Source organism: Pinus tabuliformis, chromosome 8 (assembly GCF_031772625.1).
Source record: "Pinus tabuliformis cultivar Carrire ecotype Pingquan chromosome 8, CPIR1, whole genome shotgun sequence".
Taxonomy (NCBI): domain Eukaryota; kingdom Viridiplantae; phylum Streptophyta; class Pinopsida; order Pinales; family Pinaceae; genus Pinus; species Pinus tabuliformis.
In genome coordinates, this window is record NC_142294.1 from 1,177,149,716 (window position 1) to 1,177,170,405 (window position 20,690).

Genomic DNA, 20,690 nt, shown 5'->3' on the forward strand with positions numbered 1-20,690 from the left:
TATGCTCTGTCTCCTCCTCTTGAATATTTCCATATTGACATCAATGACAATTTGTGTCCAACAATCTCCCCCTTTGTTATTGATGGAAATATTCTTCTGCCTTCTCCCCCTTTGACATCAATGGCAAAGGAATGCAGACGAACTCCCCCTGTCAAGTTGCTCCCCCTGTCCTGCTGCATCTTTATGAATAGACTTGAGTGATGATAAAGGAATAACCCCCATCTTTTGTCGCAGGTGTTCGAATGCTTCCCGAGGAAGAGGTTTAGTGAAAATATCAGCTATCTGCTCCTTAGTACTTATATATTCCAGAGCGATGTTTTGTTCAGCTACTTGCTCACGGAGGAAATGATACTTGATTGGTATATGTTTGGTTCTTGAGTGCATCACTGGATTTTTGCTGAGACTGATAGCACTAGTGTTGTCACAATAAACGGTAATTGGTTGATCTGTACATATGTTGACATCTTTTAGCGCTTCCTTCATCCATAGTATCTGAGTACAACAGTCTGCTGCAGCAATATACTCGGCTTCGGTTGTGGATAATGATATGGATGACTGTTTTTTGCTGAGCCAGGATACCAAACAGTCTCCTAGGAAGAATGCATTTCCACTAGTACTTTTCTGATCATCTATATTTCCAGCCCAATCAGCATCGGTGTATGCAGTTACAGTCAGTGTTGAGCTCCTTGGGTACCAAAGACCGAAATCTGAAGTTCCCTTCAGATATCTGAGGATTCTTTTTACGGCTAATAAATGGGATTGTTTGGGAGCCGATTGAAATATTCCCACCATTCCTACTGCTTGCATTATATCCGGTCGTGTAGCTGTTAAGTATAGGAGGGATCCAATCATTGACCTGTAATGAGTTGCATCTACTAGAGGGGAGTCATCATCTTTGCTCAGTTTGCAGTTTGTGGTCATGGGAGTGCTCATGGGTGCACAGTCCTCCATTCCATATTTTTTGAGCATGTCTTTTAGATATTTGGCTTGAGATATACACAATCCTGCTCTGGTTTGAGATTCTTGAAGTCCAAGGAAGTGAGACAGTTCTCCTATCATTGACATCTCAAATTCTTTTGCCATGCTTTGAGAAAATTCATGGCTCATTTCATCATTATTACTAGCAAAAATCAGATCATCGACATAAACAAGAGCAACTAGTAACTTACCTTGATATGTCTTTATGTATAGATTGCTTCCAGCCACTCCCTTTTTGAAGCCTTGTTGTTGGAGATATTTATCCAGTCTTGCATACCAAGCTCTAGGAGCTTGTTTCAACCCATACAAAGCCTTTTTCAACTTACAGACTAGGTCCTTTCCTGTTGTCAGATCAAAACCTTCTAGCTGCTCCATGTAGACTTCCTCCTTGAGTTCCCCATTTAGAAATGCTGATTTCGCGTCCATTTGATAGATTTTGAATCCTTTCGAGCAAGCAAATGCTAAAAACATCCTGATAGCTTCCATACGGGCCACTGGTGCAAACGTCTCTTCAAAGTCAACTCCTTCAATTTGCGAATAGCCTTTGCAAACAATTCTTGCCTTGTTTCTGATAACCTTTCCTTCCTCATTCATTTTATTTTTGAACACCCATTTGGTTCCTATTATGTTTTTGTCCTTCGGACGAGGTACCAGCTCCCATGTCTTGTTCTTCTCAATTTGGGACATTTCTTCTTCCATTGCTTTTACCCAATGAGGATCCTTACTTGCTTCTGTGAATGTTTCTGGTTCTATCATAAATAGGAGGGCAATGGTTTTTCTCTTGGGTGAGGTGGTTATCCTTCTTTTGGTCTACACACCTTCATCTTTATCTTCAATGATTTTTTCTTTTGGATGGTATCTTTCTACATACTTCATCTTTGATGGGGTATGGGATGGTTCTCTTTCCTCTTCTTCTTTAGATTCTTCTTCTTCAATGAGGAAGTCATCTTCTTGTTCTTCAATTTCCTTTTCTGGAAGATCTTCATCAACCTTTACATCGATGCTTTCCACTATTTTCTTCAGTCGATAATTGTAGCACTTGTAAGCTTTTCTCCGTGGAGAGTATCCAAGAAATATCCCCTCATCAACCCGAGAATCAAATTTTCCAGGTGAGCCATCATTTATTTTTATGAAGCACTTACTTCCAAATATCCTGGAGTACTTCACCGAAGCAGGTCTTCCTTTCCATAGCTCATAAGGAGTTTTGTCACAATTTGGTCTTAATTGAGTCCGATTCAATGTATAGACAGTTGTCCCTACTGCTTCCCTCCAGAATTTAGGTTGTAGGTCAGCTGCTAACAGCATGGTTCTTGCCATTTCTTGGACAGTTCGGTTTCGTCTTTCAACTACCCCATTTTGCTGAGGTGTTCTGGCAGCTGAGAATTCCCTTTTAATTCCATGAATATTGCAGAACTCACTGAACTCGTTTGATGTGAATTCTCCTCCTCTGTCTGTTCTGAGACACTTAATTTTTGAATCTTTTTCGTTTTCTATAAGGGCTTTTAAATTCTTAAAACACTCAAAGGTTTCAGATTTATACTTTATGAAATATATCCACATCATTCTAGTATAATCATCAACAAATAACACAAAGTACCTTTCTCCTTGGAGTGCTTGATTTCTAGTTGGCCCACACACATCAGCATGGATGATCTCCAAGGGCTTTGATGTACAGTGTTCCTTTGTCTTGTGGCTGGTTCTGGTCTGTTTTCCATGTTGACATGGACCACACACTGCTTGCTTTGGTTTGGACAACCTTGGGATGTCTTGTACAGCTTTGATCTTGCTGATATTGACCAGATTTTCGAAGCTGGTATGTCCAAGTCTCTTGTGCCACAACCAACTCTCATCTGCCTGACTCAAGTAGCATTTGTTTTCCTGAATTTTGTTCAGAACGTAAATATTGTCTAGTGTTCTCACTCCTTTTGCCACAAGTTTCCCTGAGGCAGAGTTCCTTATTTCATAGTCTTTGGTGCTGAAAACAACCTTATGTCCTTGATCACAAATTTGGCTGACACTCAGAAGGTTGTGTTTGAGTCCGTCAACCAGCAGAGCATCTTGAGCTTTTCCTTTTCCATTGATCAGAGTAACTGTTCCTCTTCCTGCAATTTTTCCAGTTCCGCTTCCAAAGGACACATTCCCTTCCTTTTTGCTCAGTGAGATAAATTTCCTTCTGTCTCCTGTCATGTGTCTGGAGCACCCACTATCCACAAACCACTGGTTTCCATTATTTTGCGCAAATAGAGCCAGGCCGCATTTGTCCATTGTAGAGATCTTGTTGCTCGTCTTTCTTCCTTTGAGTGGGCAGTTTTGTTCATAGTGTCCATTATTGTAGCAAAAAGAGCAAGTCAGATCAAATTTAGTCAAGGGATCGAATGAATTGAAGGTTTTGATTTGTCCCTGTCTTTTGGGAGCATATGAGTTGATTACTCGGTCCTTTTGTGTTGTCTTCTCACTTCTGCGAGCCATACAGTGTCTAGCTTGGTGACCGAAGTTTTTACAGTGAAAACAGTGTCCAAGAAATATGGTTTTGAAGTAACCACAGTTTAATTCGCTTTCCTTTCTGAGAATTACTCCTCCCTCGTCCTTTGGATTTTTGATGGGCCCTTTGTGGGGTAGAGATTTGTATTTGCTGTAGTGTCCATGATTCGACTCCACATTCTTCTTTGGAGTAACTCTTTCTTTATTCTTGGAATCTGGGATGCACTTTTGATAAGATACTTTTTCATCTTTTGGGTTGCAGGAAAGTGCATCGGCATAGCTTTTCGCACTATTCTTAGTGCTTGAGGATTCTCCCTTGAAACCTATTCCAGACTTATCATGTTGAGGTTTTTGATTTTTCATAATAGTATCAAGTATTTGAGAGCTTTTACAACCCTTTTTAATTTTCTCCAACTCCTTTCTCAGAGATACTACTTCGGCCTCACGTTCTTCACAAGTCTCTTCTTTTTCCTTAAGCTTTGTTTCCAAGAGATCTTCTCTCCTTCTTATTTCCTCGTTTTCCACTTTGAGAGAGATAATTTTGTTCTGCAGTTTCTCATTCTCTTCAATGGCACTTATTAACAGTTCATCCACATTTCCTTCTCGCCCCGAGTCATCATCATCTGTGAGTGCCATGAATAATGCTTCTTGGCTTTCATCATGATCGCTTTCCTCATCTGATTTCTTTTTGATGACCATAAACTCATCCTCATCAGACTCACCTTGCTTGGAGAGAAGGTTTTTCTTATTGAACCCTTTCTTTTTGTATGTCATTCTTTTAGAATTTCTTTCATCATCACTGTCTTGTTTATGAGGACATTTTGCTGCATAATGACCTATTTTACCACATTTAAAACAGATAAGAGGATACTTGCCTTTAAGCTTAGATCCTCTCTTCAGCTTTCGTACATATTGAGCCAATTCGGATTCCACATCTGACTCATCACTACAGTCATTCCTTTCTTTCCTTTTCTTTGACTTTGAGGCCTTGAATGCTGCATCTTTGGAGCTAGGTCCACCTTTCCTCATTTCATAGGCAGTGAGAATTCCATGGAGTTCATCCATTTTGAGGGTGTCAAGATCCTTTGATTCTTCTATAGCACTTATTTTGGAGTCAAATCTGTCTGGAAGGGACCTTAATACCTTTTGTACAATAGTACTTTCTTCAACCTTTTCGTCCAATCCTTTCAGGGAATTTACCACTTCAGCTACTCGGAGGAGGTATGCTGCAATATCTTCTTCCTCTTCCATCTTCAAACTTTCAAATTGTCTTCTGTGAGTTTGAAGCTTTGCCTTTTTGACTTTTGAGTCTCCATCGTACAAGCTAACTAGCTTCTCCCACATTTCTCTGGCAGAGTTACAGTGCATGATTTTTGTAAACTCGGAATCAGTGATTCCACTGGTGATAGAGTTCATGGCTTTTGCATTTGCAATGTAGGCTTTCCTCTCGTCTTGGTCTGTTGGAAGAGTGGAAGTCGCTCGGTATTCAGTTTGACAAAAATGCCAGACTTCAGGTCCAAGGGACATTAAATAGTAAGTCATTCTTTTCTTCCAAAACCCAAAGTTAGTGCCATCAAATAGAGGAGGTTTTCCTGATGCTTCATGATTTCTCATCATGGTTGTTGATCCTTCTTCAAGCTGTTAGGCTAGAATGAAGAAGCTGACTCTAATACCAATTGTTGGAAATACTGAGAGGGGGGTGAATCAGTATTTCTTTTTCTCACTATTGTTTTACTAGTTAAAACATATATGTTCAGAACACAAAATGAACAACAGGAATAAATGCTTTTATTAATATAACTGTGCAGTAAAATAAATACAATAAATAGATTGTCACAATTGGTTGCCAAGCTCCAACTTGGACTTTGGTGAGGCTCCAACCTCCTGAGCACCAACTCTATTTTGCCAAGACACCAATCTTGGACTTAGGAGCACCAACTCCCATGGACTTCAATCTTGTTCAATTCTGAGGCTCCAACCTCTTTGGTATACACTAGTGTGCTGCTGCGCTCTTTTCAGCTTCCACTGCTTCTGCTGCTTTCACTATCTCATGCTCAGGTTATAGCGTTCACGAAAAACCACTACAGTTCTCTGTTTTTGCTGCTTTTATATGCTCCATGCCCCTATCCATTCGTTTCCTCTTACATGCTGGCTCTTCGGCTTCCTCCTCACTTGATCGCTTGACACTTTGGCTTCCATTCCTTTGCTTCTTCTGTCTATACAAGTGTTCCAAAATTTGAGTAGAAAAACCCAAACTCCCCTTTCTTAAATAAAACTCGGCCCTTGACATGTGGTTAATACCTTACAGGATTTATCGGAGGCGTTTAATCACCCATCGGAAGCCACCACCCGAGCATTTTAATCAACCATCGGAAGCCACCACCCGAGCGTTTTAATCACCCATCGGAAGCCACCACCCGAGCGTTTTATCAACCATCGAAAGCCACCAACCGAGCCTTTAATCAACCATCACCGAGCGCTTTAATCAACCATCACCGAGGTTTTAATATATACCTTAACCCTGCGGCCATGTATCATATAATACACGGAAAACATTATAAACCCCCGCTCTAATTCAAATGCCAGACTTCAATTATTATGCACCTGCCTTTACAATTATCGGCGGGTCCGGATTTCGGCGGTCGCAATAACTCTTAAGCCCAGACCTCCGACGAGGTGCAGACCCGATATGGCTTTAGACTCCCTTTAATATTGTTTCGGGTCCGATGAACATCGGCGTTCGCTGTAAACAATAGACCCATTCCTCCGATGTAACGCGGACCCGATGCCTCCTTACATTTCTTCCTAAACTGAATTTGGATCCGTCATATCGGCGGATTCCTTATCGGCGAGTCTTGATGGGTTGCGGACCCGATCTCCTTTAGGCTGCTCCAAATATAATTTCGGCTCCGGATGATTTCAGCGATCGCTACCTCTGCTGCTCCGATGCGATACAAGAGTTCTGCGGACCCGATATGATTTTACACTTCACTTGATAATAGTTTCGGCTCCAGATTTCGCTGATGCGATAAGGATTCTCTGCTCCGCGGACCCGATATGCTTTCTATTTTGCTTGATAAGAGTTTTGGCTCCGAATTTCGGAGCTTGCACCTTGAACAGTTCCGACATTCTGGATGCGATATATTATAGACTGTTTTTAATAAGTCCATCGGGTCCATGCCTCTATCGCAATCGGCAGATTATAGCGCCATCCCTTATGACTTGCGATCACTGCGGATGCGATATGATATTAAGCCACAGTCTATATTCCCGTCGGGTCCACAATCGTATATCGCAATCGGGGGTTTCGGGAGTGACAGCCCTTTGAGACCAGCGACATAGCGGATGTGATATTACATTTAGCCAGTTTATAATGGAGCCGCGAGTCCGTGTTATTATATCGTCTCTCTCTCTCTCTCTATATATATACATATATATATACTCCTCAGTACTCCCGATAGTTCTTCCTTTGGCATTGTTGTTTGTAATATGTGCCCGCTGATAGTGTTAAGGCATATATATATGGGTTTTCTCCTCCGATGGCCCTATTTGCTTGTAATATATATATGGCTCATCTTGGCTCCTCTTGCTCTGGCACTCCTCCGATATATGTGGCTCCTCTGGCTTGGTCCGCTCCTCTTGGCTCCTTTTGCTCCTCTTGGCTCCGATATGCTCTGTCTCCTCCTCTTGAATATTGCCATATTGACATCAATGACAATCTGTGTCCAACAGGGGAATCAAGTGAGTCTCTGAAGAGATAAAAGAACCATTCTCTAATCTCATTGAAAGAAGAACATTAGAAAATAAAGTGGTCCTTAATATTAGGCTATAAGGAGTATATGTAGTGAATAATATGATCCAAATGAATATTATGTCTTAATGTGGAGTTAGTGGGAGCAAACCCTTAGACCATAAGGTAACTGGAGCCTAGTATATCTTGAGAGCTAAATGAGCACATGACTACAATATATTAAACTTGAATCAAAAGTGTGCTAAAGAGATATTAAGGGAGAAAAGATACAAAGTACAATATAAAGTTCAACCAAAAGTTTATAAAAAAAGTATAAGAAGAGTGGTTTTCATTTTTTTTTGTGAGAAACATACACTCTAAGGAGAGTCTCTACTTTGTTTTGGATTGTAGATGAGTTTTGAGATTTAATGCTTCTTTAGAAGTCAACAAGATTTATGTCTCTTATGATATGCCCAAATGAGAGGTTAGTAAAATGAGAGGGCATGGATGGGCCTAACATTAAAAGTATCTCAAAGATTTATTTTTCAAAAGTTAAATAAGCTCAAAATTTGAATAAGCTCTCTAACACTAGTTAGAGCTTAGTAATGAATCGAAAGAGTATGAGACATTTAAATTGATAATAATATCTATAATAAATCTCATAATAAATCAAAAATTTGAGAAAATTGAGTAATCTATTTTGAGTCATTACAAAATACTTATAAATTAGTTATGAGATATATGATAGTTAGTGTTATATATAGTTTGTAAAATTAATTGAATTTCTAAATAAAAACTAAAATTATGAAAACATCATTTTTTTAAAATAAAATAGGATAACAAATAATTTTAATTTAAAATTAATATAATAACAATAATTATTTAAAAATAAATAAATAAACTTTAATTTTAATTTTTAAAAAATATTTTAATATAATAAATAATTTAAAATAAAAATAAAAATAAAATAATACACTTTTCAAATTAAAGAAACTAAATAAATTGAAACTTTTTTATCTTTTAAAACAAAATCAACAAATCCAAAATACAAAATCAACAAATCCAAAACAACAACAATGACAAGGTGACCATTAAGCAATGGTAATAATGACACAATGTGGACATTTGCATAGAATGAATGTAATAATGGAAAAATTGGGCACAAGGGGAGGAAATGATTTGTCCAAATCCATGAGTGGACCATACAAATGCTCTTTTAGAAGTGTGCAGGGTACAACAACCATGTGGTTGTCATTAAATTTATGTAATATTAGGTGGCAACTTTGGTGAATTGTCCTTTTGTCTTTTTCAATGAATGTGGAACCTACCATATTCATAACACACAACACACGCTAGCTAACAATTTCACCTACATCATGAACGAGTAGCTAACAGTGCATAAATGAGGAATATTAAATGAACTTGTCTTTTGTTTTTATAAATAAAAGTGGGGGCATGGGATATGTGTAAGTTATTTATTATTATTTAATAATTTTGTGTGGGGCATGGCATAATGTGTAAGTTATTTATTATTATTTTTTAAATAAAAGTGGGTTGTGACTTGTAATTTAATATCTTTTTATAAAGTGCGGATTATATGTATATTATTTAGTGATTTAAAAAAAATATGGTCTAAATATTATAGATTTAAATAAAATAATATGGTATTTATTTAAGAATTCTTTTTGGTAACATCATATTAAACACGTTTTAAATCATTTAATGTGATTTATTATTAAGACTAAGATGAGATTAATGAGATTTATTGTGAGTGATTATGAGGAATGGTTTTTATTTTTTTAATTTATATTTAATTTTTATGAGTGATATGTTAAGTTTATATTCACTATATTATTATAGTGAATTTCAGTGTTCTTGTTTTTCTATATTATTAGAATAACTTCTAGTTTTATAGTTATATGTTTTAAATGAAGAATATCTTACATTTACATACTAACGGATTTTATATATAGATATTTTATGTTAAATATAATTTTTTTTTAAATTTTGTATTTATTAGGGGTGATAGAAGGGGAAGGGATTTTAATTAATTTTGAGGGAATTATTCAAACCATATTTGCTTGGGGATTAGGAAGAAGATCAAATAATCAAGTTGAAATGTACGTGCTCTTTTATGGTCTTCTCATTGTCAAAATTAAAGGTGTGATGGATATAATTTTCCTGGGTGACTCTTGACTTTTGATCCAGTATCTCAATAACGGAAGGAACCTAAAAGACAACACTCTGAACAAGTTACTCCAAAGAATTAGAAGTATATTGACCATGTTTCATTCTAAGAATTATTTTCACATTCTCAGAAGCAACAACATGGAGGCGGATGTGAAGGCAAACCAAGATTGCTCTATGACTGATTTAGAGCTCGAAATAAATAGGCATAAATTCGTGTACTTAATTCCCTAATGGAACGGTTATTTTATGCAATGGAATACACACGGGCTTTGAATTTATTGGATTATTCCCATAGAAATGTCATTCATTTCCATTGTCCCATGATTATCCCTTTTCAATCTTATGCAATGCCAAGTAATGATGAAATGGAGCTTAGCTTGATCCTTTCATGATGTTATGTTGGCATCCTCTTCACGAGAAACATGTCGACTAACTTCATCCAACGTCATGCAAAGTCCTTATGCTTGAAATCACAGGCTCGAGCTATCATCGTTCATCTACCCGAGCATTGGAATTATGCTTCACACAGAACAATGATGGATTTCTCAAATAAAAAACATGATGGGGTGAGTTAAATAGACAAGATGCACCCTTTCAGACTCATTCTACTCAGTAATCCTTACCTATGAAGTATTCTCTTCTCAAATGGCTCTAATTTCAGCTTTGGTTTTGCTCTTTATCTCAACTGTGATGATTAGGAAGATCCCTCCATGGAAGCTCTGGAAAGAGCTCCAAGTTAGGCTTTTTCAAATTTCTGGTTGGAAGTCAGGGTGGCCTAAACATCCTTGTTCATTTATTACTTGTCGTTTTAAACTCAAGGATTCGAGGACGCTATCGCTCAGAGTTCACCAATTCGACTTTCTTAGGAGGTGCAATTAATTTCCAATTATATTTCGCTGAGTTTATGTGTTTGGTGGGCATTTCCTCAAAGATAGGCCCTCCTCTGAGTTGCAAAGTTGTGAAAGGAAAGGTTCTTAAGTGGTATTTTAGCAATTGGGTATCTCTTGCATTTCTATTTGGAAACTTGTTATTTTTAAAGGTGTTGCTAGTCCTCTTCAAAGTTCACCTTCTCGTAGTCCTGCATCATCTCTAGAGTTTGCTCTAATAATTGTCTAAGGTCGTCCCTCTCCGACATTGGTTTGAGCCTTCCTCTGGTTCATAACAATGATATGAACTTTGATTCAGAATCAAACTCTTCGACATCAGATAACCCTTTCTCTCATTGTCTGTCAACTCATGATGCTCTTCACGAAGCTAATTATGACCTACATGTTAAATTTTGCTAGATGTCTCATTCTCAAATCGAGCTTTCTCATATGCTTATGTTCCTCCAATTCTAGTTCTCACGTCTGGCGGATGAAGTGGACACCCTTATAACTATTATAATGGATCTAAAATTGAACAAAGATGCTCTAGCGCTATCAGACAAGTTCAAGGATGCAAGGGAAGGTCGTGACATTGAGTTGAACAAGCGAGCTCGAGTCATCGATTAACTCCTTCAGCACTCTCTTGGGTAGTCTTGTGTTTTGTCTTTTGTAATGTATAGACCTATAGTACTTTGGTCAGTAAACAATTATGGTCATATCTATATAATGTTCATGTATTTTGTACAATTGTTAGTTATGTGCAAATCTCTATATGTAACCTTGCTAATTTGATCAGAGTCTGATCTCAATATGTCTTAGCGAGTCTATCATTTTGAATAGTGGGTCTCTGATGTTCTTAGCACCTAGTCAGATGAGAATATTGAAGATGTAACCCCCGTGTACCTTTTTTGTGACCGAGCACAAATTTTACCTAATATTACTCATTTTTGTTTTAAAAAATCATATTTATTAATAAAAGTAATAACAACATGTAAATTAGATAAATGTAATTGGTCATAATAATAATAAAATATTGGTGTAAGTCACTAATGCCACATAGATCCATATCATTATCTAAACCATTATTATTCTTGAAATGAAAAACACATTGGTGTATGCCACAATCATCACTTATATATATATATATATATATATATATATATATATATAAACAAGAACTAAGAATAGTTATTATATTAAAATACATAACAAAAGCTCAGTTTAGATACATGATTTACATAGGCAAGTTGAAACCAATAGACATGGTGAGCATGGAGTATGTACCAATAACCACCTACAAAATTCTAACCTTAAAGCTTTTGAAAAAAATGCTACAATATCTACAATGTTCCACTTGTACATTCAACAATACTAACCTACGAAAATTAAGTTTTACAAAGCATCCAAATGTTACATTACACCCTGAGAAATTATTCCTCTGCCTTGATTAACCTTGGAATTATTCCACTTGTACATTAACATTTGATTTATGAGTCTCTTGATTAACCTTTAAGGAAGGGGGACATACCCCCTTTTCCCCCACCACCAAATTTCACCTTGATTTAGCCTTGACCCCTGTTGTGGTCACCAACAACCCCCCCTCTTTGCTCGATATTAGCAATAACATCGAGCAAAGGGGGGGACCCTGAAAGAAAAATCCCAAAAATATTTTTTTAAATTTTTGTATTTTTCTCCCTAAGGCTTAAATCGCATCGCAAGGGAAGGCTGAAGCATTACACAAGCGCGGAAAACAAAACTGCGAAAGAGCGATGCGAAATTCATCGCATCGCATGCATCCCAAGCGCTCTCTAAAAAGAAGACCTTCAAGAAATGCCGATCACCGATATGCGACATCGCACATCGCAAACGTCGCACTAGGCGGCATAAACCATTGAATAAAATCTGCGATGACAGCGATCTGCGATTTGCGATATCGGCGAACCGCGATCTGCGATCTGCGATATGAAAAGACTCATCGCACGAATTCTCCGACATACTCGATAGACCCAAGATTAAGCGCGCGCCTTAAAGGAAATTAATGACTGCATGCTTGAGTATCAAGGAATGATTGCATCGCATTTTTCGAAGAGTCAAGTCATGATGAATGTCAGGATTATGCATTCATTAGAGTTTAATGCTTTCATGTCAATCTTTTCATTTCCCTTCTTCTTTGCGTAGACTGCAAGACACACAACTAATATAAATCTATATGCAGGAAATATCTAAAGGAAAAGGGAAAGCGCCAATCAGACAGCAGAGAGAAGATGCCTCCACAAATGGATGTCGCATGCAGCAGGACCACGGATTCCAGACTATAAGCCAACCGGCACTGATGAAATTAGACTATCCAGGACTCAAAGTCAAAGGCGCACAAAAGCAGCGTGTTCACAAAAGATCCTGAAGCTCAGACTTGGTAAAGCAGAGAAAGAAGCGCATGAGAAGGAAGACGCTCCAGAAAAGCCTGGAACAAAGAGCAGAAACAATTCTCGAAACAGGGGATTGTCCATACAGCGCGACTCCTAACCCACTCAGTCATTCGCACGGCCGGAAACCGGAATAGCAACAGCAAAATCAGTTCGAGAAGAACCTGGGTTGCGCTAAGTATACACGCGGCGAATACACCCAGCTAGAGAAAGGTTTTTGAAAATATCTTCTGGTCTGTCAGAAGGAAGTGCCAGCTCTTGTTATTTCCACTTTTATCTCCCGAGCGAAAGAAGAAGGCGGCCAGCCGACTGTTCCCAGGAAAACGTTGCGCTGTTGACAGCACTAAAGAGAATATACAGAAACGGTCAGAAATTAGATTTTAAGTTTTAGAAATCAATTTGCTTTTAGTAAAGGGCGGTCATTTGAAGCCGATTCCCTAATTTCGTGTAATTAAGATTAATTAGTTAGTAGTATTTAACCCTTCTCATGGCATTTGGAGAAGGGTCCGGAAATCTGTCAAAAAACTTGTCCTCAGAACATGCACTTCTACACCCTCAGAGAAGGTTTTTGATGAATGGATGGATCGAGATTTATTTATGTTTGTATTTTAATGTCTGTTACTGATGTTGCACTTTTGTACTCTTAGCAGATATTAGAACAAGTACGAATAAATCATTATTGCTTGAAGTTTATTAGTGAAATCAGTCATAAATGGTACTTTTATCTCTTGACTAAATTCTGCTAGTATCCCTAAAGTAATACACAGCTGAGTTCTTTATATGTTACTGTATGAATGTCTGTATTACCATTTGGCACTTCTGTACGGTGGGGTCATTTATTTATGCTTGACATATAGAAAACTAATTATGTGATATGTTGTTCACAACTACTCTGCCTAACTTCTTATGCAGAATGGTTTATCTTTATCGATTTATATTCTGATAACAGTTGAATGATCTTTATTACCAGTTGTTGTTTGAAATCTTTCTAGATCGCATAACAAAAGAAAACACCCCGGGTTAGCGTAGACTAGATGTACTGTTTCTCTTCATTAGATTACATTAGCATAGAGTTAGTTTAGCAGTTAAGATTAAGACTAGTTTAGAGAAACCTTTAGATTAATACCATCAAACTCTACACACACACGCACACCCTTCACATTGGGAAACTGGTCCCATTACCCCCAGTCGGACCCGCTACTCCAAACGGGCAAGGAGCCGCCAACCAGGTTCCGGACCGGGTGGGTATCCCCCTTGTTGTCGACCCGACTTCGAGGCCCTCAACATTTATGGCGCTAGAAGGAGGGCTGAAGCTATGAATGGCGCATAATTCAAAATCCAAATACCATTCTGAGAGAAAATCACCCTCACCAACTTCCCCGACTTCCCCGGCACGACTAATCTCGGAACTAGAAGTTGCTCGGACATCCACCGCTACTATACATACTGATACATCAGACCAACTTATTATCAATCCCCCTGAAGTTCAAACTTTGATCCGTAAACTCCAGGGATTCTCTATTTTTACCCAGAAGTCTGATAAATCTAAAGGCAGCCTGACTTCGCAGTACAATCCTGCTCATCCCCTGACCCGATTGAAGAGTGAAAAGTTTGGCGTCCAGCCAACTGAAATCCCTCTCCCCACTAGGAAAAGAGCAAGGAAAGCACTCCCAGAGTCTGACAGAGAGACTCTTTCATCCACTTCGCCCATTTCAACTCCCTCTCTGCGAAGTCAACCACCCACATCTCCACCTCAAGTCACTCATCCATCTTCCACAACCCTTCCTCCGCAATCATCGAAGATCATAACATCTCCATCTTCTCAACATCAAAGACCATCTCCTACACTTCTGTTGACTAGCAACTCAGCGATGGCCCAATCTCCATGGAACAATCCTGGGGCGGTTTTAATGCCTCCACCCCTAAGTCCAATACCTGCCCATCCCGAGAAATGGCTACCAAAGTTCAATCCAGAAACAGGAATGCTAGCTGAAGAACATATCAATAATTTCATGCTTTCTGTTAATCTCAACGGAGTTACCAACGAAGATGTCGTGGTCCGACTTTTCCCCTATACAATGCAAGGAACAACCGGGTCATGGTACTTTTCGCTGCCCTCTGGATCTATCACCAGCTGGGACATTTTTCAAAATCAATTTCTCACCAAATTCGGCAATGATAGATCGACAGCGACACTGATCAACGATTTATCCAATCTTAAAGCTGAGGATAGGGAACCCATTAAGGATTTTAACTTACGATTCAACAAGATCCTCAACAAAATCCCCGCTGCTTCTCAACCCAGCGAGGAAGTAAGATGTGAGTGGTACATCACGGCCTTACCTTCAAACTTGGCCATCTTCGTAGATAGGGCGAGCAAGACAACCTTAGTCGAAAATTTGGCTGAGGCATTAGCAGTTGAAAGACGCGTAGTAGCCCTAGAAAAGAGATCTACAATCGAAGAGCATAAATCTAAGAAAATCTCTTTCAAAGAAGACACCAAGAAGAAGCAAACGAAAGATCCTTTCGACATGGAAGGACTACAAAAGGTATTAAAGGCCATGTCTAATGAGATGATTGACATAAGAAAACAAGTAGCAGAATCGTCCCCAAGAAAGCCTTTTAGGAATTTCAAAAGAAACCCTCCCATGGAGACGAAGCCACCCAACGTGGTCTCAAATGTGGAATCTGAAGAAGAAGAAGAGGAGAGCACCATCGAAACGCAGACCGGCGATGAAGAAGTGGTGGAACTGCAAGGAATGTGGGATTTCATCCTCCCACAAGAGGAAGATCAAGAAGCACTTCCGGTTAGCACACGAAGTAGAAATCAACTTGATCCTCCCCAGAATACCCAAAAACAGAAGGGCGCAAGCCCTGCAGCAAAAGAAAAGGTTGCACCAAAGAAAACAATTGCTAAAACGACCTCATTTAGCCCAGTCCAATCAGAACAATCACCTCCATCAAAGACACTAATAGTGTCAGATGAAATGGAGTATAACATCATCGATGACATGAAAAAGACTAGGGCTAATATCACTCTGTACGAGTTGAGAAAATTGAAACACCAACAGAAAATCATGATGAAAGAGTTACACGCCGTACCTACTACACCTTTACCTACAGCTGTAGCTTCCCATAATATAGGAAGACCTCCAATCAACACGATCAATAAAATCGATCCAAATGACATCGCTCTGATTGGAGGGAGATCTAGATCTCATACTCCTCCTTTCCTCCTCACTTATGAAATCTTTAACAGAAACGTGCACAACTGCTTGGTCGATTCTGGTGCTTCAACCAATATTCTACCCAAGTCAATATGTGCCAAACTTAATGTTCAACCGCAAAAATCCGCAGTGCGCATAGTTCAACTTGATCGATCGCAAGTCGAAGTGATAGGCGAACTTAATCAAGTGACCATAAGACTGTCGTCTAACCCTAAGGTATGTCAGGTTATCGACATTCTAGTGGCTGACATCCCTGAATTTTATGGTCTGATTCTTAGCAGGGACTGGTCCGAGAAACTCCACGGATACTTTTCAACCGACTGGTCGCACATGTGGTTACCCTTCAACGGGAAACCAAATCAAATAAAGATTGAACGGGAATTGCACCAAAAATACATAGTGACGGATTTGGAAGGAGAGAACGAAGCCATAGCATACAACAACAACATCATAGGCAACTACTCGGTAGACTCTTTCCTCGGAAATTTCAATGCTCACATATCACCATATTTAGAAAATTCAGTTTTGTCCCAAGTTGAAAACTTTTCCCAGACTGATGATTCAAAATGTGTTAGTTTCTTAGATAACCCTGTAAATACTTCTTTATTTTGGAAATTATATTTTGATGGCTCTAAATCCAACGAGGGAGCGGGAGCAGGATGCGTTTTGATCAGCCCAGACGGAAATAAAACCATGCTCACATGCAGACTGGAGTTCGATTGCACGAACAACACAGCGGAATACGAAGCCTTGGTGCAAGGCCTATACAAAGCAATCGGCTGCAACGTCAAATATCTTCAAGTCTTTGGAGATTCTGAGATCGTCGTCAAACAGGTACGTAACACCATACACTGCCTGTCTAATCATTTAAAGCACTATCAATCTTTAGTACAAGATCTCACTGCACATTTTACAGCGTTCAATATTTCGTCAATCCCGAGACTTCACAATGCAAACGCAGACCTGTTAGCTAACGTAGCCTCCAGACTCATCCCCTCCAAAGACTTTAGTCCAGATAGGTTTTCGATAGAATTGATTTTTAAACCATCTATCCCTGACAACATCACCAACTGGAGAGTATTCAATGACAACCCAGACATCGTAAGTTTCCTCACCTTTGAAGGATCCTACTCAAACCAGATAATCGACGAAGACTGTCATGATCACCAGATACAACAAAATAGCACTGATAATGTTATACCCAAATCGGTGGTCAAACTAGAAGACTTATACGACTTGAAAAGTCGGTTCAAAAGGTCAGCTAACGCCAAACTCTATAGTTCAAATTTGAACTACGAATCAGTGAACCTAGGAACCGATGAGAAGCCGCAAAACGTTAATCTAGGTCAAGGCCTAGCTCCTGAAGAAAAATCAGCATATATCCGTCTTCTACGACAGTACAAAAACGCCTTTGCCTGGAATTACGATGAGCTGAAGACTTACAACACTTCTATCATTCAACACACTATCCCTATGATTGACAATGAGAAACCTGTCCAACAGAAGCTCAGAAAAATCCACCCCAACTTAGAAAATCAGATAAAAACTGAGCTGAATAAATTGTTGAGAGCTAGAATAATCTTCCCGGTCAGACATTCCAAATGAGTATCCAACATGGTACCTGTTAGGAAGAAAAACGGAGATATTAGAATATGCATCGACTTCCGGAATCTCAACAAAGCCTGTCAGAAAGACAATTTTCCCCTCCCACCTATGGAGCAAATATTACAGGCAGTCGCAGGCTCAGAGTTAATGTCTTTCCTGGACGGATTTTCAGGATATAATCAAGTGTTGGTACACCCAAATGATCAGTTAAAAACCACCTTCCGAACTAAATGGGGTACCTACGCTTATCGGAAAATGTCGTTCGGTCTGATCAACGCCAGCGCCACTTTTCAGAGAGCCATGGACATTGCGTTTAAAGGTTTAGTCAATAAATCGGTAGTGATCTACCTGGATGATATAACTGTATACTCCAAGAACCGAAACGACCACCTCAAAGATTTGAAGCAAATCTTTCAAAGATGTTTAAGGTATGGGATCTCGATTAACCCGAAGAAATCTTTTTTCGCGTTGAGTGAAGGAAAATTGCTAGGATTCATAGTGTCTAAATCTGGCATTCACATTGAACCTGACAGAATCAAAGAAATTTCTGAGATATCCATGCCTCATAACAAAAAGACCATGCAATCTTTCCTAGGACAGATCAATTTTGTGAAAAGATTTGTCCCAGATTTTTCACGTATTATTTCTCCTTTACAAAAAATGATAAAAAAGAATTCAAACTTTAAATGGGGTCTAGACGAGCACGAAGCATTTAACTTAATCAAACAAGCCATCATCAACGCTCCATCTCTAGCAACCCCAAATTTTTCAGAGCCCTTTGTCTTATACACGTTTGCCTCAGAGAATTCTTATGCTGCGATCTTGACTCAAGCGAATCAAGAAAAGGTAGAAGCTCTGATCGCATTCTTTAGCTCAAACTTACAAGGTGCTGAGCTGAAATATTCGGACGTAGAGAAACAGGCATACGTCGTTTTCAAAGCAATTAAATATTTCAGACCTTTCTTGCTAAAGGCCCATACCAAGGTCATAGTACCATTCCCAGCGGTAAGAAACCTCCTAATACAGAAAGATGTGGGCGAAAAGAGAGCGAATTGGATCACCGCCTTGCAAGAATACGACCTGGAGATCAAGCCGGCACACATCGTAAGAGGCCAAGGCTCCTGCAAGACGTTAGCTGGAGCATCGCAAATCCCCGAAAAATCATCTGAAGAGGTACACGCGTATGAGGTAAGCCTAAACGACGCACAATCATTATATGCTGACACCATTTATTTCCTGAAAAACGAGCATGCTCCATTTCACCTGGATCACATCAAGAAGAGAGCCCTGAGATTAAAAGCTAAACAATACCAGCTCGTAAATGATGTCATGTTTAAAAGGAATTATGATTCTGTGCTCCTTAGATGTCTTGAGAAAACTGAAGCCGAAAAGGTTTTGCAGGAACTCCACGATGGACCAGCAGGTGGACACTATGCTGGAGAAGCCACCGCACACAAAATCTTACGTGCAGGATACTACTGGCCCACGCTGTTCAAAGACTCGTACCATCACGTAAGGAAATGCCAAGTCTGCCAAACTGCTGCAGGAAAACAAAAGAAGTCATCCATGCCACTACAGTCGGTTAACATCGAACAGCCGTTCAGCCAATGGGGCCTGGACATAATAGGTGAGATCGTTCCTCACTCCTCTAAACAACATAGGTATATCCTCACGGCAACTGACTATTTTACTAAATGGGTAGAGGCAGTTCCTCTCAAGACAGCTAATTCTGAAAACATTATTGAATTCATAGATCAGTTTATCATTACTAGGTTTGGATTGCCAACGGCCTTAATATTTGATAATGCTTCATATTTTTCTGGAAATACCATGACTGAGTTCGCGCTCAAAAGAGGGTTCAAACTAAAGTATTCTGCCAACTACTATCCGCAAGGTAATGGGCTGGCCGAATCAACGAACAAGAACCTAATCAGGATTATCAAAAAGACAGTCGACCAAAACCAAAAGAATTGGCATAAAGCGCTGGTAAATGCCTTATGGGCAGACAGAATTACAAAGAAAGCCTCTATCGGCACTTCTCCCTTTAATTTAGTTTACGGGAGAGAAGCAGTTCTTCCTACTCACTTAGTCATTCCCTCCTTGTCCTTAGTACAATACATTGATGAAGTATCTACTTCTCCCTTACAGCTAAGGCAAATGGAAATAATCAAGCTAGAAGAACAACGAGAACAGGCCAAGAAAACCCATGCTCACCACCAAGCGCTGATAAAATCCTCTTTTGATTCGAACATAATGACCAGAAAAAACTTTCAGATGGGAGATTTAGTTTTGAAATGGGATAAGGCTCACGAAGAAAAGGGCAAACATACGAAATTCCAGAAGCTATGGCTTGGTCCTTTTCAGATCGTAGAGGTCATAGGCCCGTCGACTTTTGTGTTGCAGGACTTGACAGGCAGGAGAGATTCTCTGCCTGTGAATGGACAAATCCTCAAAATGTATTTTCCATAGAAGGTCATCCTTCTATTTTTGTAGGATAATTTTAGTTTTTTATTTTTTTATTTTTTATTTTTTTAAATAAATAAGGTTGGTTGTGAATGATCATAAATTATATTCATGAAGAAACATACCATTTCTCTATCAGATTTTGATTTCACTTGTATAAATAGTAAAACTTTTCGAAAAAAATCTGACTTTTATTATTCACAGATAGAGTTAACTTTAGCCTGAATATGATGTTAGTTTCAACTTCACAAAGAAATCTGGGATGAAAGTAACTTTTGGCAAAAAATTGTTTTATGCCAACGTAATGAAAAGTATCATCAATAGCAAAATAATTATTCTCTGCAAAACTGTTGTTCTTAAACTCTATTATTGTCGTCCAGAGCTTTCTTAAGGAAAAACAATGACTTCCTCCCTGTTAAGGAAATCGCAACATCCAGAGAAACAATCCAAGAAAACACTATATCTCAAAGAATGAGAGGTCTCATCACGAGCCGGCTTATCATGATCACAGATATTATAACTTGCTGACTTTGCCACTACTGTCTACCAAAACAGGGCAACGACTCAAGATTGTTGCAATCAAAAGACAAGGGGTCTCATCACGAGCCAGCTTGTTCAGCAAAAGTGTAAATCAAGTGAATGACTGTGTCATAATTTGGCCACCAAACCAAGACACTGTTCTTTAGAGAATAAAAAATCAAAAAAGAAAGAAAAAGTGTCAAAAGCA